Source organism: Drosophila miranda, assembly GCF_003369915.1.
Source record: "Drosophila miranda strain MSH22 chromosome Y unlocalized genomic scaffold, D.miranda_PacBio2.1 Contig_Y1_pilon, whole genome shotgun sequence".
Classification (NCBI taxonomy): Eukaryota; Metazoa; Arthropoda; class Insecta; order Diptera; family Drosophilidae; genus Drosophila; species Drosophila miranda.
In genome coordinates, this window is record NW_022881603.1 from 2,588,176 (window position 1) to 2,612,833 (window position 24,658).

At 44.4% G+C, this 24,658-nt stretch overlaps 2 pseudogenes; both read right to left on the minus strand.

The window, feature by feature from the left end:
• LOC117185773 overlaps positions 1-24,658 on the minus strand; it is a 111,344-nt pseudogene that overhangs the window by 5,504 nt on the left and 81,182 nt on the right.
• On the minus strand, positions 10,191-12,004 carry LOC117190689 (annotated as a pseudogene).

Consider the following 24,658-nt stretch of genomic DNA (forward strand, 5'->3'; position numbering starts at 1 on the left):
CAACAATGTGCGTTTGTGGTGTGTGTGGTCTTGTGGCACTTACGGTTTGCGCAATATCATACGCAAAGTGGCGTCCGGGCCATGTTGGAAGAGGGCACTCAGTGCCTCGCGTATATGCTCGTTGGCCGCGTGTTGATCCTCTGCCTGGGGGATGCCGACCGCTGGTGCACCGCCTTCTTCGTCCAGCCGGAATCGATACAGAAAGCACTTATCTTTGAATGGCTGCTCTTTGTTGACTGCGGCGGAATCGATTAAAATTAATATGTGAAGGCCTGTTAAGTGCGAAAATGGCCGCATTAACTTCCGTAGCTTACCATGTGTGAGAACGCCTTCCCCGACCAGGGCCTGCCAAATGCCCGCCGCCTGGGCGCGGGTGTGCACAATTGGAGCGAGGTTGACCAGCCAATCGACGAGCTCAGTGCCGGGTGCGCACTTCCGTATTAACTTTCCCGAAACCTCCGCAGAACAGAGTGGAAGATAAAGAGATAATTAGCATCATAAAAAAGTTAGTCGTCCATTTGCCTCTCCTACCTTGCGATCCTTCAGGCAGCTTGAGTTGTCGGCCACGAGTAATGTGCGTAGAGCCCAGCCCATGCTACTCATAGCAGGACTCGGTGTCTGCGAAATAAGTAAGCCATGAACTAAAAATAAACTGCACTGAGATGTTCAGCCTGTGTACATTCTAATGCTGCCCTGCCGTACACCTCTAAGGAATATTATAATTTAACGCTTAAAAAGCCGACTATAAGCCTGTGTAAAGACTCCCTTTCGCATATCGAGAGATTATACTGGCATCGTTCCAGCTCATCTTCAATTTGTCGCATTAACTAAGGCCAGATTAAAGTTTTTACTGCCAAAAGATAAGAGCTTTCAGGGCAAATTTCAAAGCCAGAAGGACAACAATATTATAGAAAACCTTTGAAAGGGACATTTTCCAATTTCCAGCAGCCTCATGAATAACACATAAATATTTTGTAATTCCCTTGACAGTTTCTGGAGCAGCAAATTAACTCATTAGTCGTCGTCAATGTCGGAAAAATTATATTTCTAATATTTATGCGCCTGTAGCTGGGCTACAAGCATACATATGTACGAGTATATGCATATACATATACATATATGTATGTATGTATATCCCTCCCTGTGGATGCTCTCCGCTTACCTCGGTGATGGGCAATGCTGGGTTGGGGTGGTCCGGGCTGAGTGGGCGCTTGGTGGGCGATGGGGCGGCTGCCATCTGCTGTACGCTAGGACCAAAACCTATCAAATATCCCACAGCAGTTTATTTTAATTAATGTTTTTTCAAAATGTGTCTGTGTCTGTGGCTGTGTGCGTGTGTTAGTGTGTGATTGGATGTGGATGGTTGCCCAATGTTTAATGTGAGTTTAATATGTTTATTCAATCAGTTTTATGTGCGCATAAATATCGTGGTGATTTTAATGCGGCTTTCTCCCGTTTACATACCGTTCTTCAATTTGCAATTGATGAAAATGTCATTCATCAACTCTTTGTTCTTCTGCAATTAAAAAACATTCAAGTAAAATGTCCATTAGTCGGGGGCTTAGACGGTGCGAAATTGTTTTCTTGTTATGCTTTCTGGCAAGTCTTGAGGCTCTGCCACCTGATAAGCAGAAAACGCTGGCGTTGTCGTTGTCGACGTTGACGTTAATTAAACTCACTTCGTTTATCAAACGCACAGCAGGGCCAAAATAAGCGGAGCTAATTAGGCAGTGCGCGAGAAAGAGCGAGCATAGGGGTGGAGAGGCTCAGAAGGTCTTCGCCTTGAACAGAATTCACAAATGCATTCCGATTAAACCTTATTTGTCATTCGAATGGCATTTGAATGGGAAAAAGATGTTGTAATCCAGAGATTTCAAAATTGAAACCAATAGATTTGACCCGACAGTGGAAATTGATAGAAGAAATTGTTTCACTTACATGAAAATATTCGATTTAAATATATTTAATATTTAATAGCTTAATATGTTATATTTATAACACATTTGCAGGAAATATATGTAACATCTGTGTACATTCTAAATGTATATTATTTATTTATTTTAAAGTGTTTTATATTCAGATTTAATATGGACCGTATTAAATAGACTTTGTAATACATTTTTATGTGTTAATCCCCTTCACTAATTTCACAATTTTAGTATTGAGAATATCGAATATTCCATTTAAACATGGGTGTGCTTCATTTTACTATAAAATTTTTCCCTGAGTTCAGGTGGCAATAATTTCAAGTCGCGTGACTTCGAGCTCTGAAGAATCGAATCGCAACAGAATTTTCAGTGCAATTTTCAATTACATATGTAACATCATAAATTGGCAAAGAATTGGTTCACAAGTTTAGTTTAAATTGACTACTACGGAAAATTGGTCCCTACTCCAGTCGTTAGCCCTGAAAATCCTTCAGCATTTGCCTCTACCTCACTGGTGCGTGGTGCTCGGTGCTGCCGGTGCACATGTGCAAATTGAGTTTGTGCATAAATAAATAACCACATGGCCGTGGACATGCAACTGTGTGCATGCCACTGGGCATTCAATACAGCTCGTACCCACCCACCAGCCCCATAGGAATGAAATATTTATGGACTGAGGATTACGCAGGCTTTGGAAATGCTATTGTTACTGTTGCATCAGCCGCCTGAATGCCATTTATTGGGCATAAAATGCGTCCGAAATTGAATGCAAATATGTTGTAATCAAATGGCATTGAAATTGAAAAGCAATTGAAAGCCGCATTCAAAGTAGAACTCTTCAATAGCGCTATGCCACATTTACCGCAAGAGGCGAGTGCAATATCCGCCATTGATTGCGCCACAACTAACATCCTCCTGGCAGGCAGTAAATGAGGCTGCAGCCTGGAAACCAAATCCAAACTTGATCCAACGAACGGAACCCGATCCAATTGCAATTGCAATTGCAATTGAATTCAGTTGGTCTCGACTCGACTCGACACGACTTGTCCAATCGCATTACGAGTGCTTCGATGTGCTTGTCCGGTATAATTGGCTGCCATTGGATGCTGGTCGATTGCTGCTCTGCTGCCATTTTTAGCTGGGATCGAAATGAGACCGTTAATTAGCCCGAAATTCTATTTTCTCCACTTACCCGCTCATGGTCTGCCATATGGGTCGACAATTGCTTTATCTGAAATTTTCAATTTGCCCTCCAGTCAGGTAAATATTTGTGCACAAATCAAACACTCGACTAGGACCAGGACCAGGACCAGGACCAGGACCAGGACATGGCGGAGAACACAAGTTCCCGCGAAAAGCGAAAGGTTATATCGAGTATACGCCGTACGAGTATATACATTTTACTTACTCCTTTTCAATTTTCCTGGCCCTCTCCATCGCCCTCGCCGCCCCGGATTTTATCGCATTTACGCAGTTCAGAGAACTGAACGCAGAGCGAGGGAATTCCCCAGTTTCCAACATTTTTATGGCTGCTACTGGTACGACTACTACTGATGATGGTGCAGCAGTGGCAGCTTCCACATTCAGTCCATTGTTGCACACTGCGTATACGTGATATGTGGTGGCCCTGCTGTCGCAGCTACTTTGTTATCGCTCACCCTCTCTGCCGCTCTGCCACGCTGCCACTCCCCCCTTTCCACTAACCACTTGTGTTGCTTTTGGGTTAGCCAATGTTGGCATAATGTTGCACAATAGTATATGCCCCAATTTGAGGGGGCATTCTGTCCGCCCCTGAATGGGGGCCCTCCATGTGTGTGCTCGTGTGGTTTATACCTTTTGTGCGTGCCTTAAGGGATGACTTTTTGGGGGTTCCCCCTCCCTCAGCTGCCCCAAAAATGGTATTGTTAGTGAGTGTTCCGAATTTACAGAGAAATTTTGCATTTTTATACTGACAAAAGCAAGGAAACCCTCAGGTGAAATGTTATTGAATTTTTCACTTTGGAGAAGGAGAAGATTCCCTCCATCATTTCGGCTGCATTAATCTCGTTTCTTGCAGTGCATTTTGTGTGCAGTTCAAACATTTACTATTTGCCAGAAGTAAGCCTCCCGCTCTGGGGGAAAAGGAAACCCATCCCATCCCATCGCTATATCCGTAAGTACATTCAAATCCTGTGGCTTGACTAAGGCAAATTCCAATTGATATTCTATTGATATTGCCTTTGAATTGTATACTGCTGATAGGTGGATGAAATATTATATACATATATGTATATATGTAAGTATGAATGTAGTTAGTTCCATTTAATTATCGCTTGTACTTGGGCGAATTTCCCTTGGGTCCTGGCAAGCATAGACGCTAACGCGGCCAGGACATGCAACATGAAAATGGAAACGAACATGAATGATGCATTGCAATAAGCCTGTCATTACATTGTAATGCCATTTGGCGCACATAAACAGAGACAACATATAATAAACTACTTGGCCCACAAGAGCACCTTGGCTTAATTCCCCCTCCCACCTGCTGCCACTGCTACTCCTAGCCGGAGCCAGACAGAGAGCCAGAGCCTGGGGCACTTAACACTGAGGGCTCAGAGCTGCCGGCATGTGTTCGGGCTTAGGACTGCGAGGCGGTTCATTAGGAAAATGCTGTTAGACGGGTCGGGGTCGGGGTCGGGATCGGGGTCGGGACCTGTGAGCATCATTAAATGTTAATTGAAATTTTAATTAAATACTTTCAGCACTGACGATGGCATACCGCAAATATCTATGCCAGGACGCTGCTCTGCCACATGAATCTGAATATCATTTGAGTCATGCATCATCTATCCATCACAGATGCTCATTAACATGAAGGCAAAGGAGGGCTGTCTGGAGGTGGATTTGATGAGCGACTGCTCCTTTTTGATGTGGTTAAAAGTGCGCAAGAAAGAAGGGAACTTGAACCCGAGTCCCCAATGGAATTGTATGTTAGGAACTTACCTCCCAAATGAGTCGAAAATCTTGCTGCTCGACGCGCAGCAGCTCGCAGGTTGTCTTCGTCACAACGGTGCTATCGCGTGGCAAGTCGTGCAGTATGGCCTCCCCAAACGTGGTGCCCACACCCAGTTTGTACAATGTTACGGAGCTCTGTAAATAAATAAAGCCAGTGGATTCGGGTTAGATGCAGCAGGCGAAACAGTACCTTGAAGTGGCATAAGTCTTTACTGGAGAGTGTGCACTATATGTGCAGTTTAAACACTTTGTGGCCCCCTGGCCTGGTCGTTCTCCTTGCTTTCCTACACAATTAGCAGATGCGACTGCAATTTGCTTGTGGCTGGGAGCTTTGTGGATGGTACTGTGGCTTACCCATTCCCAAAAAACAACGGAAACAACTGCGGATATGCCACGCCACCAACTGTCTATCAACCAAAGCAATAACCGTGGCTCAGAGCTCAAAACCCAGAGCTCAGAGCTCGGAGCTGCTGAGTGTTGTCTAACCGCAGCAGCATTGCAATGACATTTTCAATTACCAACTCGAGTTTGCATCGGTGCTGTCCTGCCCTCTTGGTGCTGGTGCTGGTGCTGCTGCTGGCTGTTGTTCTTAGCTGGTTCTGCAGCTTGTTTGCTTGCTGTTTTTCCCACAAGAAACACAAGTTCTTGGCCCGAGGGCCCTCGCAGCCTAATTTCTGGAGCGAGAGCCGCCCTGCCATGTAATTGGCTTAAAACAGGGCTGACTACAGCGCCACCACGGAATTAGTTAAACTCGCATACCCCAGCATTTCGTGTATGTATGTGTGCGTTTACAGTTATTACACCGCGCAAAAGCAAGGCCCGTAAAATATTATTTAATTAATTCCCACTGTGTGTTTAGTTACAAATGCTATTTGCCGCCGTTGGTTTCTTTTTGTGTCCAAAAGCAGCCCGGAAATTTCATTCGCTTTTCTTGTTGATTTATTGGGCTTGCTCTGGGTCTTCGTCTTTGTCTTCTCTAACGTCGCGCCTTCTTTTGGCCACATTAAATTTGATTGCTTTCTAATTTATTGCAGCATTAACAGTTGACCCACAGACACAGCCACAGCCACAGACGGATGGATGGAGAAAGATGGAGAAGAGAGAGAGAGAGAGAGAACGAAAAAGAGGAAAATCAGGAAAAGCAACAATTTATCCCCGAGTATTTCCCTTTTTGTAATTTCCCTAAGCCGCCGAGAATTGAATTCAATTTCCAGCCCAAACAAAAATATTTTTAAAAGCTGTGCGCGTCGCAAGGGGATAACAAATTTTGTGGGATGAGGGGAGTTTGTCAGTGATGTAATTTTGTAATTTTTATAAATACTCGTATAAATTGATCAAGTGTATAGTGGGAGTGGGAGTAATGGCAGTGGAGGGGTACTTGAGCTTGATCTACCTGTTTCCAAAGCAACAAACGGAGACGTATCTGCATTTGAACAGATTAACATGTGATGAAGTGTAGCTCCCGTCTGCAACTTTGTTCAGGGATTGGGTCATATGACTATCTCCATCTTTCAAGCCCACTAACTAATCAAGGGCTATGATTATCTCTTTGGTGGGTTGAATACTCATTTGGTTTGATTGTGCCGCCAATGGAGAGCGGTGAAGGCTATGAGCAGTAAAGGTCTGTATCGAGGTGTGCCATAGATTACACACTCTCTCAGCTACGCTACTAATCCCTTACATAATGATACGATTATCCACAACCATATGTAACCATAACGTACATTTTCTGCAATCGGTGCTGCCACATTTATTCGGGGTATGCAACGCCATGTTTTACCTTCGCATAATGCCGCGTTGATTGCTCCACGTTGTAGGTACAACTGCGACGGAACAACATGATCCTGTGTCCTGCTGTCGCTTGATTCAACTTTTAGTTTAGTTTAGTTTTTTTCCAGCGATACTCTAGCATAGATGGAATATTCAATGGAAAAGCACACACAAACAGCATTGGCCAAATGCAAATTGGATACCGGAGTGCTATGTACCGTTTCGGTGGGTTGCTGCTCGATTGCGAATCGTTTGCGACGTGAGGTCAACAAAGAGACTTGCCACTAGTTATGGGCACGAGGCACGCGCTGCCGAAAGTGTGGCCAAACATTTCCGTGTGCGGCACCATATGCGACCATTGATAAATGACATGGAAGCGTGTCTCAGAGCGGTCTCATATAGCCATATGTACTCTTTACTACCAAGCTACGAGTGTTTTATTATTATTACTTTTTCATTTTTTATTTGTTCATATTTCAGCGCGTACCACTTTCAATTAGAGCTACACACTGCCATTCCCATTCACATACACTTCCAATTCCAGCAGCTCTTTGGGTCTTTCGCAGTGTCTTTCGATGAACCGCGCGGCGTCGCGTCGCAAAGCAAACTGAAATTGGAGTTGGAGCACGCCAACGGATGATGCCCCCGTGTGAAGTAGCCAGCTGGCGAGAAACGGTTGCATGTGTGCACACATGTACTGTCTGTCTGCTCTTTTGTGCAACTCTTGGCTGGCAGTTGCTGATGTGTGGCCAAAAGCAGCAACAAAGGCCCAGAAGACCGCCGGTTAAGTGGAGCGTTCGATGCGTTGACAGCTCAATGGCCTATTGATGTCATACTCGTATTGGTATCTCAATGTACTCAATGCCCAGTGGTCAGCCCCCAGTGGCGCAATAATCACTATGTGAAGTCGAGCTGGCTAAAACGCACAAAAAGAAGGCCACGTTCTTGATGGGCCATTAAATAATGTATTATTGATTGAATCTTTGCCCCTTCAATTGCAAAGTGTGCTCTTGCCTCCTATTGGCGAGGAATAGCCCACTTTTCGGAGTTTTGAGCGTGCAAGAGCACGTGGATCTGCTGACACTTTTCCTCTTCACACCCAGTTTAGCATGATGCATGCACGTCAACCGAAATGCAATTAAGCCAGAGCGCAGGCCCTAGACCAAGAGCAAGACCAAGCCCACATCCACAGTCACACCGATAGCGCCACCGATGCGAACCCATAACGCTGGCACCCATGTGCGTCACTGCAGTGGTGACTGCTGCCCAAATGTCCACTCCATGGGGACCTTTTGTTGGGCTGCGCGCTTGGAAAACTTTTCACGCACATATGAGCACGCTTCCGTCTGTTGCAGCAGAGCTCTGCCGTATGTTGCAGGGGCAGTTTCGACTGTTGCTGTGGCAGAGGCAGCGGCTTCCCATACTGCTGCAGCGTGTCTCGCATTGCAATCCACTCTGACCAACTCCGTTGGGCAAACGAGAGTGTGGAGCCGACTTTGGGGCATGGTCTTACGAATGACTTGTTCTTAGGATGCTCCTGCTAATGGAATTTCGGATGAGCAAAGCTTCCAGCCAGATGCTGCGAGCAGTGGGAGATTTTCCCATGAAAACTGGCTTGCTCTAAATATTAACAGCCAACGTTAAGTATTTCAATGTTCAGGTTGAATAACCTTGACCTTTTTTTGGTTTGGTTGGTTGGGTTTTCTTTGTTTTTTACCCGGACCGCAATTGTCCGCAGTCCGCCGTCCGCCGTCCGGCGTTTCAGCTGGGGCTAGTAATTACGAATATTTCGCTTGGCCATCCTACGGTGAAGGTAATGCTCCGGACCAAGTCAATGACTGCTCAAAATGAGTGGGCAGCGGTACGTACCGCAGAAAAGCTGCAGATATTTCCCTCAATGTTTTCGAGGTGTCAAAATAAATCAGTGCCGACTCTCAGTCCGTTCCATTCGTTTGTCTAATTAATTATGCTAATTAGGTCATCATTAATTAATTAGCAATGTTTGTGCTGTTTGTGTGGTTTTTAACAGGTTAATGATTCAATGAATTACCACAGACAAAAGAGAGTGTCCAATTCATTTGATGACAAGTTAATGATTTCCGCCGTAGATGAGATAATTATTTTTATTTTTATAAAATTACATTTAATGCTCTCAACCGTTAGAGTCGAGCCCATTAAAGAACTGCCGGTTGCACGTGCACGGCTGCCAGTTTTCCCAGCCGCTGCCTCATTTTCCACAGGTTGCATGTGGCGATGACATAAACATAGATAAACATTCGGCCCCCACCTGCGCCTGTAGCATCATTAAAAAAGTTCTTGCAACTTTATTAATCCAAATGAACGGGGAAAAAACACTTTGAGTACGCACCAAGCTGGCTGACCCATAAAGCGGATTTCCCGCTTTCCTTTTTTGCCCATTTTCCTGGCAAAAAATGAACAGAATATGTGAAAAATTCCCATTTGAATGTATGCAAATATAAAGAACGAAAAAAGGATCCCGAACGGAGTCCTCGCTCGTCTGCTTCTGTCAGGCAATTCGGGGCGTCCTGCTAATGCGCCCCAAAGTATGCAAAGTGCAAAGGAAACGCTCACGGCAAAGGAGCCGACCAAAGGAATAGTTCTGATGGCATTGCCCCATTCCCCGTTCCCCATTCCCCATTCCCCATGCCCGATTCCTGTCATATACCGATTGCATACCGAAGGAATGTAAATAACAAAAGTTCCTCAACCGGAACAAACTTTCGCAGACAAACTGCGACCGGAAAACGATTTCCATGTTGTTCTCAGGGATCTCAAAACTTTCAATAAACACAAACAAACGTATGTGTGTCTCAAAAATATAACTCTAATAATTATTTTATCACTGAGTATTCGAATTGCCAATCATATTTCCATGTGGCTTATCAACCTCTAACGATAGCTTGAGGATAGATTTGCAGTAGGTAATGTCTTCATTTAACTAGGAACATTATCACAGCAGAGTTCATTTAGGCAGAAACAATTCAGTAAATGACAAGAAGTCGACTTCTATGTATAATAAAGTATTGTTGGTGGATCAAAGCTTTTAATACCCTTCCAAATTCTGCATTACGACACCTAGTGAAAATTTGAATATTTAGACTAAATATTCGGTAGTGAACATAGTGAAAATAAATAAAATGTACTTTGATTTAAGCATAAACATATTAAAATATACTTAAAATAAAGATGAAATATATTTGAATCATAATGTAATTTTAAAATTGAATGCTTATCGTTCCCTAGGCAGTTTTTGGTATAGAGCTCAAGTAGATTAGATACGAAATTATATTTAGACTGGAGAAGATATACATATGTAGTATAATATCCCCTGTAAGGGTAGACGATCGCTGAGCGACGACGCCAGTGTAAAACATACTGTAGAGATAGATATACACAGATAAGCTGGCGTAACAAGTTTGGCCACTAAAATTATCTCATCGCCACTAGACGACGGCATTGAACCGTGCCGTTCACTCTTTCCCCTTTAAATGCTGGCTCTTTAAAAGCCAGCCACAACCCTACCTCAATTAGCCGACTCGTGTTGCATGCTCCAGAGCCATATTTTAATTTGGGGCTTCCAATGTAATGGTGGAGGAGCAGCAGCAGCAGCCCCCTGAGTGTGGCATGTGGTATGCAAAGCATGTGAGCGTCTGGGAATATTAATTAATTTACCTCAGCCCGTGCAGAAGAGAGTCATTGACTCTGGCAGCACAATTGCCGTGGCCGGTTGAGAAATTACGATTACTTCAGCCCGAATGCACTTTAGGAGCACGAAATTCAAGTGTGAAACGCGCTTACAACTAGTTGACTATATTTATCTATCGATGATGCAACGGACATTTACATTTCAGGGCGGCTAATAATTTCTACGGCTTTAAAGCTTAAACAGAAGCTCAGATCCGTTCCAGGCGCAAGTAGATGCCACCGATTGAGCCCAAAACGAACGATTTGGGCTCATATTTCAAGGGTATTTCTGTCTTGTCGCAGAGCGATAGCTTGAATCTGCTGAGGAGCTGGGCCATGCCGATGCGGCCCTGCATCTGGCCAAAGCGCATTCCAATACAGTTGCGGGGGCCATCGCCGAAGGGCAACCACTCCACGGAGTCGCGGGCGGCCACTTGCTCGGCCGAGAAGCGGTCCGGATCGAATCGGAGGGGATCGGGATATCGGAAGGAGTTACAAACGTGACTGTGGAGGCAGTTGAAGAGAAGTGGAACCAACCTGAGAAGACCTGATCCAAGTAGCGCATTTCCTTGACACACTCGTACGTCAGCTTGCCATCGTGCTCGGCGAGAACAGACAGCACTTCGCTTCGCAGCTTGTCCTGTATGTCCTGGTGCTGGGCTAGCTCGTAGAAGCAGTAGCTCATGGTCGAGGAGGAGGTCTCGAAGCCGGCCAAATAGAAGACAAACACTTGGGCGGCCAAATCCCCAATGTCCATGGCCTTCATCACCTCTCCATTTTCGAGGGTGACGCTACCCTTCTGCCTTATCTCGATCAGCATGTCCATGAAGTCGTGGCGCTTGAAGTTCTCCTTTTCCCTCACGGCCACAGTGTCGTTCACCAGGCGCATGAAGAACTGGTGCACGTCCTCGGGCATTATGCGCATCCTCAGCCTCCGGGCCAGCTTCGGGAAACTGAAGATGAAGAACGTGAGCAGCTGGCCATGCCTGAGCTCTGTGAACGCCTTCTGTCCCATGGTGCGGAAGTCTGTCACGGGCGTGCGCAGGGTGTTGCACTCGATGCCAAAGGCACAGGTGCCGATCACATCGGTGGTGAATCTGGCCATCATCTCCTTGATCTCTATAATGGCCCCACCCTGGGTCGGAGGCACCTGCTCCTCCATCACGGTCGCAAACTCCTCGGACTCTTTGATCACCGTAGGAAACATAAGCTTCATTTTGCCGGAGGTGAAAGTGGGCGACAGTCGCTGGCGCAGCTCCTTCCAGCGTTTGCCATCCAGGTTCGTTGTGGAACTGTCCGCGATCGGCAAAGTTGGAGAAATCCTTGATCAATATGTTCTTGGCCAGCTTTGTGTCGATGATGAAGGCCGCTGGCTTCTGCAGAAAGAAGAAGCCCACGAAGGGGCTGCCGCTGGTCCGAAACTTGTTGTAGTAGTCATAGAAAATATCGTGTATCACTCGGTTCTTGCGGAAGCCCACCAGGTTGCCGTAGAACGGGTGGGGCGGATCGTGGGGCACTCCCTTGCGCTTCCAGTACTGGAAATTGCGATGCAATAAATACGCTACCAGCGAACCGACAGCGATCACCAAGTAAATCAATATCAACATTTTGTACAACTTTTTCCGTTTTGCGAAGTGTGGCTTTCAGCTACCGCCGAACTAATGAACGATACTCAGCATTTTCGAGCAGTCTTTAAAGACTCTCCCAGCCCAACAAATATACAAACACGCAAACAAACAAACATATTATATGAGATTAAAACTAAGTATCAGCGTGATATGCCGAAAAGACCTGTTTTTGAAGTCCCGATTACAGCGCCAGAGATAGTGCTGGCACTGCTCGATGAGGAATTCTAGAGACCTAAGAGTGTTTCCCAAGAGAGCCGCCACTCTCTTGGCTGCTACAGAGACATAGAAATAGGAAAGAATATCAGCAAGCGATAGCAAGATTGTTGTTAAATAAAACGAGGGGGAACGTTGTGAGTTGCTGCGGACACCGCAACTCTACGGTTATACCCGATACTAAGTCAGTATGGCTCTCCTCCGGCAGACGCCGCTAATATTAAACGACACGACAAAGAGTGCGTGCGAGAGAGACAGAAAATCAGTCTGAGCGTGACGTCGGGCGCTGCGTAGCCACTGCAAATTGATTTCTTGCTTTTGGCTACAAAAATGATCCGATCTGATCCAGATCCAGCAATCTGATAGATATGGTCATTATCTATGATTCTGCGTTTTTGGTTTTCTCGAATGTGCAATATTGTGGATGCAACAGATTTTCGTTCTTTGTGTGGGCGGAAGGGGGTGGGGCGAAATTTTGAAACAAACTCGTCTCGGTCCGATATATTAGGAGTGTGGATAGCAAATTTGGTTGCTCTAGCTTTTGTAGTCTCTAATGTTTTACTCTAAGCAAAGCCGCCAATGCTACGTGTGTGTTAGAGAGAGACAGGGCGAGAAAAAATTAAATTGTTTTCTTGATGCTGGCTATAATAATAATACGATCCAATTCAAATTCCGCAGTCTTAAAGATATGGTCATTCTCTACAATTCTACGTTTTTGGTTTTCTCATATCTTTAAAATTGTGGATGCCAAAGATTTTCTTTCTTTGTGGGGGCGGAAGTGGGCGGGGCGAAGTTTTGAAATATTTTTGTAGCAGTGACATATCATAGAAGTCTGGATCCAAAACATCGTTGCTCTAGCTCTTATAGTTTTTGAGCACTAGGCGCTGAAGGGGACGGACAGACGGACGGACGGACAGACAGGCAGGGCTTAATCGACTCGGCTATTGATGCTGATCAAGAATATATATACTTTATGGGGTCGGAACTCCCTCAAAATTAGTATTCTACAAATGAAGCGTTTTATCTCTTGTTGACTATAATTGTATAGAATTATCAAGCAAATAACAACATTGCGAATTCAAATCAGGTTGATACACTCTTCCCATCGTTGCCAAATATTAACAGTGTTGTGAAGTCTATAATGCAGCATGCACCAAAAATAAACGGTAGTTTTCCTTATCGTCGATTTACATTTAAAGGTCCCCGGACTGCGTCTCTGTTTAACCGCGACTCCTGTAAGCCGATTAGGTTGTGCATCCCTTGATTTCCTTCCCGTCGAGCTAAGGAAAGGGGACCTTAACGCGATTAGAGAGATTTTATTTTCTTCCTTGAAGTGAAGGGAGGAGGGAGGGAGGTGGAGGACTGATTGACCATGTGTCTCCTGTATAACTTATAAGTTCGTGAGAATTATTGGCGCTTCTGTCCTCCTCCCCTTCGATGGCGTGGTGCATGTCCGGTGGTGGCCTCAGCTGTCATTGCCGCAGCTCCTGCTGTAAGTGCTCCTGAGGTATAAATGGAGGTTCAGCTGACACTTAAGCCCGTATTTCACCAATTCCCCCCGGTCCAGTCTCTCTGGCGTGAAAAAGTCCACCAGTTGGATCCAGTTTTATCATCTGCTTAATGCTCGAGTCCTTGCAGCTTGACCTTGAGCCCCACAGTCTCGGCCCACATGTGTCACAATATTTTATATTGTATGTACATGCGGAGTATAAACTCTGACTATGTGAGTGCCATGCGAAAAAGAAGCCCAGAGACGAGGAGAAGCGTTCTTTGCATAATGAAGAGCCCAACAAAAAACACAGAAACAGTGAAGCAGCATTGAAGAACCGCAGTGGGAAGAAATGGAATGCCTGAGTCTCTGACTAAATAAAATGCAAATCTAAGTGCGACTAAAGTGCAGCAGAAGAATCCCACACCAGACCAGACCAGAAGAAGCCACGAAGCACACACAAAGAACCCATCACGCTGGAGGCGCACACAATGCAGGTTCTTTAGGAAAGGTCACGAGGGCTCTATAAGCCGACATCTGACTGCTGATGCTGATGCTGCTGCCACTGCCACTGGCCCTGCCCCCTGCCACTGCCACTGCGTATGGTACTGTTTATACCCGATACTCAAAATGAGTATTGGGGTATATTAGATTTGTGGTAAAAGTGGATGTGTGTAACGTCCAAAAGGAATCGTTTCCGACCCCATAAAGTATATATATTCTTGATCAGCATCAATAGCCGAGTCGATTGAGCCATGTCTGTCTGTCCGTCTGTCCGTCCGTCCGTCTGTCCGTCTGTCCGTCCCCTTCAGCGCCTAGTGCTCAAAGACTATAAGAGCGAGAGCAACGATGTTTTGGATCCAGACTTCTGTGATATGTCACTGCTACAAAAATATTTCATAACTTTGCCCCGCCCACTTCCGCCCCCACAAAAGGCGAAAATCTGTGGCATCCACAATTACTACGATACGAGAAAACTAAAAACGCAGAATCGTAGAAGATGACTATATCTTCTGAACCAGATCGTATAATTATTATAGCCAGAATTAAGAAAACAATTTCATTTTTTCTCGCCCTGTCTCTCTCTAACACACACGTAGCATAGCCGGCTTTGCTTAGAGTAAAACATTAGCGCCTAGATCTCAGAGACTACACAAGCTAGAGCAACCAAATTTGGTATCCACACTCCTAATATATCGGACCGAGACGAGTTTTTTTCAAAATTTCGCCACACCCCCTTCCGCCCCCGCAAAGGACGAAAATCTGGGGATATTCACAAATCTCAGAGACTATTAAGGCTAGAGTAACCAAATTTCGTATCCGCACTCCTGTTAGATCTCACTATAAAACCTATATCTCAAAATTTCACCCCACCCTCTTCCGCCCCCACAAAGGACGTAAATCTGTTGCATCCACAATATTGAGGATACGAGAAAACTAAAAACGCAGAATCATAGATAATGATCATATATATCAGATTGCTGAATCTGGATCAGATCAGATCATTTTTATAGCCAAAAGGAACAAATCAATTTGCACTGGCTACGCAGCGCCCGACGTCACGCTCAGACTGATTTTCTGTCTCTCTCGCACGCACTCCTTGTCGTGTCGTTTAATATTAGCGGCGTCTGCCGGAGGAGAGCCATACTGACTTAGTATCGGGTATAACTGTAGAGTTGCGGTCTCCGCAGCAACTCACAACGTTCCCCCTCGTTTACTACTGTTTTTGTTGCTGTTGTTGTCGTCGTCAGGGGGGGACAGTCTAGCTAATTTGGGATGCTGGTCCAGCCTCTCGGAGACTTCATGTAAACAGCCAGCTAATTGTTTGGTCTGCTGAGGTGTTAACCCCAAAGACAGTTCTTTCAGATGCAAATACCGTCTAGGGAGGGGGTCCCGTCTTCCCTCCTTTCAGGCAATATAAACAAATCTCGTGGGGCAGAGGAGGCAAGTCGAGTTTGTGCATTTCCTGTAAGGCGACAAAATGATGTCGCCCGTACACGCATACATTATGTAAATCACAATAAGAAATCCGCTCCATCCACACGAAGAAGCTGATTTTCCAAAAAAGAGCCCAAAGAAAACGTAAGGAAAGGACGGACAGGACAAATCTTTTACATCAATACTCATACAGGCCCACACACGCACCCTCACAGCCATAAAGAAGGGGAAATTCCTGCTTCCGCCACAGACGGAAGGAGCGGTCCCGCCGCAATCATCATCGTCGTGTGGATGGTAAAATTATAATAGGCTTTAAGCTTCCCGAGTGCGGGGGCAGGGTTCATCCTTAAAGAGATTTATTGAAATTACAGCCGCCTCAGAGGGCACAGACAATTAGCTGTCCATATGCGTATTCCGTTCTGTCACTGTATGACACCCGACACTTCCGATTCCCTATGAGGGATTCTTCAACCTCAGCCGGCTGCCTGACAAGTTCATTGCAATCACAATCGAGCACAAGGCACAAGGAGCAGAAGGATGCTTCTAAAGAATGCTGATTGAATTTCTCGTTTGACATATCTGCTGTTCTGATTGCGTGGCATGTGTGTGGCAGCTGGGGATGGGCTGGCTGTTGGGGAAGCTATTGATTCGAGGCGGATTTTCTCAGCCCCGGAATCAAATTCCATCTTCGGCCCAAAGCAGGGGCCATAAAGACTCTCTCGGCTGATTGCATCGACAAGTGCTGTGTCAATGTGTCAGTGTCAACCGGTGTCCAGTCCATCACACGAGGATGACACAAATTGTCAGGCCGTGCTGCAAAATGTGGACTTATGCTGCTGCAGCAACGGTGGAACGGAATGGAAGCCGAGCAGCAGCCTGAAAAGAGAGTTTTATTTTTACGAGAGGTGATAAAAAGCCCGCTCGAAAATGTCGTGTATGTTTGCCGAAGGCTCCACGTGGCGGATGCGCGTTTTAAACCGAAATTGCCTTTTGTGCGCTGAATACAGAAGCCCACAAAGCGAACCGTCGTCTAACAAGCAACTCCGCAGGCCATCAAAGCTTCAGGCAAATAAATGACAAAGCCATTTGTAATGAAATATTAAAGCAACAGTATCAAAATAAAGGCTAAGCAGAACAGAACCAGAAACGAGTGGTAGAACGAGTGGGAGTGGCGAAGAAGAGGTAAATGGGCCAGAAAAAAATCATCATAATAATATTCATTATGCTGGCACGGTCTAGGCACTCGCAGCCCCCAGCATTAACACAATTTTTAGTGGACCATGTAGGGGCCGAATTTAGGGAAAGAGTGTGGAACATCACGGATAAGCACAGTTTTCTTTGGTAATGCTTAAAAGTGCAGATACATAGTAACTTCGAAAGTGGATCGTAAGCTGCAAGCTTTCCGAAAAGCTTTCTAAAGAGAGTCGGCGCGCAGCGCACGCATTTAAGCGAAAGACGTCACGTTTACCTTGACCCAAGAGATCAGCGTAGCGTAGGGAGAGCATAGATGAAAAGCTTGACCAAAATTTCGCTCAATTGGGCGAAAGATCATCTGATTATGCAGTTAAAGTTCCTAAGATCATCCGATTATGCAGTTAAAGTTTCCAAATATCATCCGATCTTCGAGCTTTTGGTTCAGTACCGCTTAGCTGAACTTGCAGAAGTTGGGCTGGAGTTATTGACTGAGAATCGATTGATTAAAGCGGACGTGTTTACTCGGGAATAAATAAATATATATATATATATATGTATATATATATATTTAGCCAACAAACAGTTCTGGCATCTCCTCTTGAGTTGAGTTTCAATTAAGGCCGAGAATCAGCAGATTTACCCAGGAAAGCAGTGTAAAGAAAAACCTAGCTGGTATGTCCGTGATTAGTTTGGAAAGTGTTCGTGGTAATATATATATATAAGAATTTGTGTTATAGGACGGCGGCCCGTAGCCACGGTACTGCTCGTGCGATCATCCGTTGCATAGGAGTGCATATACGGTGTGGTCTACGAGAGTTGTGGGGCAGATCGAAAAGACAAGTAGTGAACCCGCGGGAAAACACCGAGCAGCGAGACCTGCAGCTTGGCGTTGTCTGTCGAAAGCCTCAACAACCGTGTGGATGCACGGCGAAAACCAAGAGGCGCCTCCGGAACTTTATTTTTGGCGTCATTGATGCCCCGTTATCGAGCCTCCAATGAAAGTGTAGTCCGCAGACCGACGTCGAATCGGATCGGCAACCTGAAGTCAAGCTAAGGAGCTAATGTACCCCATCGTCAACTGATTTAGCTGCGCCAGCGACACCCAATAATGAACTCGAATTGATTGCATTATTGTTGGATACTTCCGGCGGCGCAGTCCTACTCAGCCTGGCTGACATGTCTCCCGACCACGTCAATAGAGGATCGTAGTTACTCGTTGATGTAACACACTCCCCTTTTTCCTCTAGATTTCATGTGCCAGGCTAAAACCATTCTCTTTCGTCACAGGATGTATACAGTTTTATAGTTAGTTATGTAACCCAGCCAACATAATGGTTTTTGGAAACTAATGGGTATGAGAGCAGCACTAATTGATATCACCTTTATATATCCGTAACCATAATGTATTGGTACCTCTCACCCCTTTAGAATCTGTTACCCATATATGATGGTCATTTTTAAATCTTTATTTTTCCTAATATTTCTTCTCAATTCTTTACATATATATTAAGCTATCGAGACACAGCAAAAAAATGAATTTAATTATAAGTTAAGAAAACACCCCTCCAAGAATTTAATTATATGATTAGGGATTTATTGAAATATATATATAATGATATTGATTTTGAAGTACAATCATAATATGTTCTAAATTCAGGAGTCCGTCCTCAGAAAGGCATGATCGAAGTGGTGGGATGATAACTGTTTAACGTTATTCAAGGGTCTATACGGTCAGGTTACCTGTATAGCATAGGTTGGGAGGGTAGAGAAGATAGAGATTCTCACTAACACCGGAGTTTCTCATCATTTGAGTAGAGTAATTGATAAGTATGTCCACACTTTCCACAAACAACTTGTTAGTCCCATAACCAATTCCTTGCTCCGGTTAAACCTGGATTCTGTTGTTAGTTTTATGTTTGGTTCTTCTTCTTTTTTTTTAAATTTTTAAATGTTCACCTAAAACATTATGAGTGTGTGTCAGTATGTGATAGGAGAGAGTAGAACGAACCCCGACAATCCGGCGAGCTAAGTCAGAGCATAGCTAGAGGTGCACACGAAATCTCTTCATACTAGTATGGGTAAACGACAGCTATCCCACACCTGCACGCTACATAATTGGCGCCCAACGTGGGGCCCGAAGTGACATGATCTCTCGTAAAGTTGGTACTTAACCTTAGTACCAGAGACATGTCATTCTGGGGCTAGGCTCCACCATAGCTCTATATTCCATCCAAAAAAATAATTCTCTGGTAATGCCATACTGATAGATCTCTCCGGGTGGGAGTACGACAGCTGTTGCCTACGGAATCTACGACTATTTTTCATGGTTGGAAAAGTCGACCTATGTATAATCTGTTGTCTCTTACGCCGGATGGACTAGCTTATATAGGTAGTTACAATATGCTAATATCACGATATAGGACTCCACCAACGAGATAACTAAAGATGTTGACTTAGGGAACTGCGGGAGTTATTCAAAAGACGGATACCCCAACTCAAAGTTATATTCATTAAATTATCTCGAGCTTGGCTGTGGAGATTCCCTTATCAAATTCTAGTTTGTGTTAGGAAAAAGTCACAGATTTTAGGAATCACGATCGTCTATTTATGATAAGTAGAGACTGTCCATTATCCGGACTTATACCTTCGAAACTGGTAATAGAACTGGCTAACATACCCAACTTAATTACTCAACTATTCAAATCGAAACGTACATTTAGTAGTAGACCACCTAGATCATGCCTGGAAAGGGCGAACATATTAATTATTTACCGACGGAAATAAGAAAAATTTCATATTCATTAACTCATATTTGCATATTAGTTTCATAATTTTACTTTCATTATTATTATTTTTTATACCCGATACTCAAAATGAGTATTGGGGTATATTAGATTTGAAGTGGATGTGTGTAACGTCCAGAAGGAATCGTTTCCGACCCCATAAAGTATATATATTATTGATCAGCATCAATAGCCGAGTCGATTGAGCCATGTCTGTCTGTCCGTCTGTCCGTCCGTCCGTCTGTCCGTCCCCTTCAGCGCCTAGTGCTCAAAGACTATAAAAGCTAGAGCAACGATGTTTTGGATCCAGACTTCTGTGATATGTCACTGCTACAAAAATATTTCAAAACTTCGCCCCGCCCACTTCCGCCCCCACAAAGAACGAAAATCTGTGGCATCCACATTTTTAAAGATACGATAAAACCAAAAACGCACAATCGTAGAGGATGACTATATGTTCTAGAGTGTTAAATGTCAACTAGATCGTATAATTATTATAGCCAGAATCAAGAAAACAATTTCATTCTTTCTCGCTCTATCTCTCTCTAACACACAGGTTTCATGGTCGGCTTTGCCAATTGCAAAATATGAGTTCAAGGATCTCAGAACCTATAAGAGCCAGAGCAACCAAATTTGGTATTCACACTCCTGTGATATCGGACCTTGACCGTTTCGTGTCCAAATTTCGCCACACCCCCTTCCGCCCCCGCAAAGGACGAAAATCTGGGGCATCCACAAATCTCAGAGACTATTAAGGCTAGAAAAACCAAATTTGGTATCCGCACTTCTGTTAGATCTGACTATAAAACGTATATCTCAGAATTTCGCCCCACCCTTTTCCGCCCCCACAAAGGACGATAATCTGTTGCATCCACAATATTGCACATTCGAGAAAACTAAAAACGCAGAGCCATACTGACTTAGTATCGGGTATAACTGTAGAGTTGCGGTCTCCGCAGCAACTCACAACGTTCCCCCTCGTTTTTATTTATTATTATTAAGAAATTCATACAAATCATGGCGGTCCACCGAAGTAATGAAAATTTAGCTTCGGCATTGATCAACAAAGACTCGTTTTGCATTATTTTCCAGGGAAATTTGCGGCAAGACCAGTTGATAGCTACCACGCCTTTTCACCACCGATTTCATAATACGTGCGTATGCGAACATTTCAAAAGCGAAAAGTCTTGTCCAGTGTGCAAGGCGGAATGCGAACCTGGTAGGCTGCGTTACGAAAATAATACTCTAGCAGCAGAATTACACCTAAGTTCAGGCTCCATACCACCTAATGTTCAGGGAAACGAAGCCAATGGGACGGTACAACTAGATCCAACCTTATTACGTAAAAAAGGGAGAACAAACAGCAGAGGTCGAGGAGCAACCCCTAAAAGAGGAATGCAAACAAGGTATCAAGCTAGTTTAGATCAATATTTATCCGAGAGTCGACAGTCGGTTAGTAGCAACGGAAATAGGTCACCTAGTAACGCTCAACCTGAAAACCTTACGAATTACATCCATTCGGTCATGCAAAACCAGGAGAAATCTATGATGGAAAACCTTAGTTCGTTCATAAAAGCTTCCATCGAACAAACTATACAGGCCCAGTTTTCCAATATGAATTTAGCCCCAGCCGCTACTACGGGTAACGGAGGTCCCTCAGAGTCACACAGTAATGTTAGACGAGAGGTAGACAATGATAGTTACATAGTTAGAGACGATTCCCAAGGAAGAACTCCTAGGAGTGGTCAAACAGCCGGAAATGTAGCACCGGCAAAGGCGGCAAATATCCTACTAACCTGGCGTCTTAAATTTGATGGTTCTCGAGACGCAATGCACGTAGAAGAATTTCTATATCGCGTTCGTGCCCTTACGGGACAGACTCTGGGGAATGACGATCAGTTACTTTGCAACAATCTGCATCTGCTTTTCACAGGCAAGGCCAGCGATTGGTTCTGGGATTTTCATCGAAGAAACCAGCAATACTCCTGGCCGTCGTTCTGTACAGCGTTTAGACAAAGATTCGACGATCAGAAAGATGATTTTGACCTTTGGGAAATGATACGGAAACGTCAACAGAAGGACAACGAATACTTCGAAGATTTTCAGTCAGCCATTGAAAAGTTAGTGGCACGACTTTCACATGAGATAAGCGAACTCAAGCTGATCGATATTCTTAAGCGGAATGCGAAAAGTGCTCTGCGATATGAGCTGTTGCATTAAAAATACAGAATAGAAGTGAGTTGAGGGAGGAAGTCAAAAAGCATGAACACTTCTGTAAAGATGCTGGCAACTTTCTACAGAGAAACCGGGTAACTAGACCCCACGTATCAGAAATTCAGAGTGAGGAAGAAGAACTCGAAGAAGAGAGTATCTCCGAACTACGCCGCAAGCGGTTTGTTTGCTGGAATTGCGACAAAACAGGCCATTGGTTTGTCGATTGCGTAGCAGAACGCCGAGTCTTCTGTTATGGCTGCGGGGCGAAAAATACTTTTAAGCCAAAGTGCGAAAAATGTAACCCATCGGAAAACCGAAAGCGGGATGCGCAAACCAACACCATTCTGGCGCATCCGACAATGATGACAGAATGAAAGAGCAAACTTTCCAAGAAAACACCTCCAACCCGGATTGTCAAAAAATCCGATCTAATAGATCCCTGGTAATCCCTGGGCAATACCCCAGACGGAGGGGATAGATATAGATGGTGAAAGTTCCCAATCAGATAAGCTAGGATTAAAGTATCAACCAAAAAGTTCTACCATACGATTAAGGCAATTCTGGACCAAGGTAAAGGAGGTGCGAAAGAGACTTGTCTCGTCGGTCCTTTTGAGCTCCGATAACAGATTATTTATAGAACTAAGCATAGAAGAACAAAACTTCATGGCCTTGCTAGATTCGGGGGCGACGATAAGCTGTCTTGGAAGTGAAGCCGCTTAATCGTTCACGCAACACGCCAAGGCAAAGAAATGCTCCGGAAATATTCGAACGGCCAATAATGAATCTTGTAAAGTCGTAGCGAAAATTACAGTTCCCATAACTTTTCGCGATCATACTAAGGAGATAGAATTCTTCATAATAACAGCCTTGAAACAAAATGTGTATTTAGGAATTGATTTCTGGACAGAATTCGGTCTGGTAGCAAGGCTTTTAACGGATAGATCTGTGGTACAAGAATTAGACGTAGGAAATGAAACCAAGGCTTCGGAATCACCGCCAGTACATGATCTAAGCAAAGACCAAAAGGTTAGACTAGAATCCGTGATTCATTCGTTTCCTTCGTTTGAAAGGGAAGGATTAGGACGTACGAAAGCTATCCAACACACAATCGAAATGGTACCCGATAGACCAGTTAAACAACGCCATTGGCCGATTTCACCCGCGAAGGAAAAGTTAATGTTTGACGAAGTGGAGAAAATGCTGGCCTTAGACGTGATCGAGGAATCGAATAGTTCCTGGAGTAGCAATAGCGTTTTAGTTAAGAAAGGTACGAAAAACCGATTAAGTTTAGATTCCCGAGAAATTAATAAGAACACTCGCAAAGATGCATACCCTTTACCACACATTGATGGCATTCTTAGTAGATTACCACCAGCCAAATACATAACGGGACTTGACATAAAACACGCATACTGGCAGCTTCCTTTGGAAGAAAAATCTCGGCACTATACAGCTTTTACCATTCCCAATAGGCCGCTTTACCAGTATAAGGTAATGCCGTTTGGCCTAACTAATGACGCTCAGACGTTGTGCCGACTTATGGATCAGGTGATACCTGCACACCTCAGGAATCGGGTTTTTGTCTATTTGGACAATTTACTGGTGCTCTCAGATGACTTCGATTCACTCTTGGTGCTGTTACAAGAGGTAGCGATGCATTTGCGTAAGGCAAATCTCACGATTAATATAGCCAAGTCAAACTTTTGTATACGGGAGATTAAATATCTGGGGTTCATAAAAGGTTACGGTCAGTTAAAGACAGATCCGGGGAAAATAAAATCCATAATGGAGTTCCCGATCCCAAAAACCGTGAAACAGATAAGGAGATTTCTAGGACTTTCTGGATGGTACAGACGCTTTGTCGATAACTATGCCACCGTCAGCTACCCCTTAACGGAACTACTAAAAACGAGGGGGAACGTTGTGAGTTGCTGCGGACACCGCAACTCTACGGTTATACCCGATACTAAGTCAGTATGGCTCTCCTCCGGCAGACGCCGCTAATATTAAACGACATGACAAAGAGTGCGTGCGAGAGAGACAGAAAATCAGTCTGAGCGTGACGTCGGGCGCTGCGTAGCCACTGCAAATTGATTTATTCCTATTGGCTATAAAAATGATCTGATCTGATCCAGATTCAGCAATCTGATAGATATGGTCATTATCTATGATTCTGCGTTTTTAGTTTTCTCGAATGTGCAATATTGTGGATGCAACAGATTTTCGTCCTTTGTGTGGGCGGAAGGGGGTGGGGCGAAATTTTGAGATACACGTTTTATAGTAAGATCTAACAGGAGTGCGGATACCAAATTTGGTTACTCTAGCCTTAATAGTCTCTGAGATTTTTGAATAACCCCAGATTTTCGTCCTTTGCGGGGGAGGAAGGGGGTGTGGCGAAATTTTGAAACAAACTCGTCTCGGTCCGATATATTAGGAGTGTGGATACCAAATTTGGTTGCTCTAGCTTTTGTAGTCTCTGAGATCTAGGCGCTAATGTTTTACTCTAAGCAAAGCCGCCTATGCTACGTGTGTGTTAGAGAGACCCAGGGCGAGAAAAAATGAAATTGTTTTCTTGATGCTGGCTATAATAATAATACGATCCAATTCAGATTCCGCAGTCTTAAAGATATTGTCATTCTCTACAATTCTACGTTTTTGGTTTTCTCATATCTTTAAAATTGTGGATGCCACAGATTTTCGTTCTTTGTGGGGGCGGAAGTGGGCGGGGCGAAGTTTTGAAATATTTTTGTAGCAGTGACATATCACAGAAGTCTGGATCCAAAACATCGTTGCTCTAGCTCT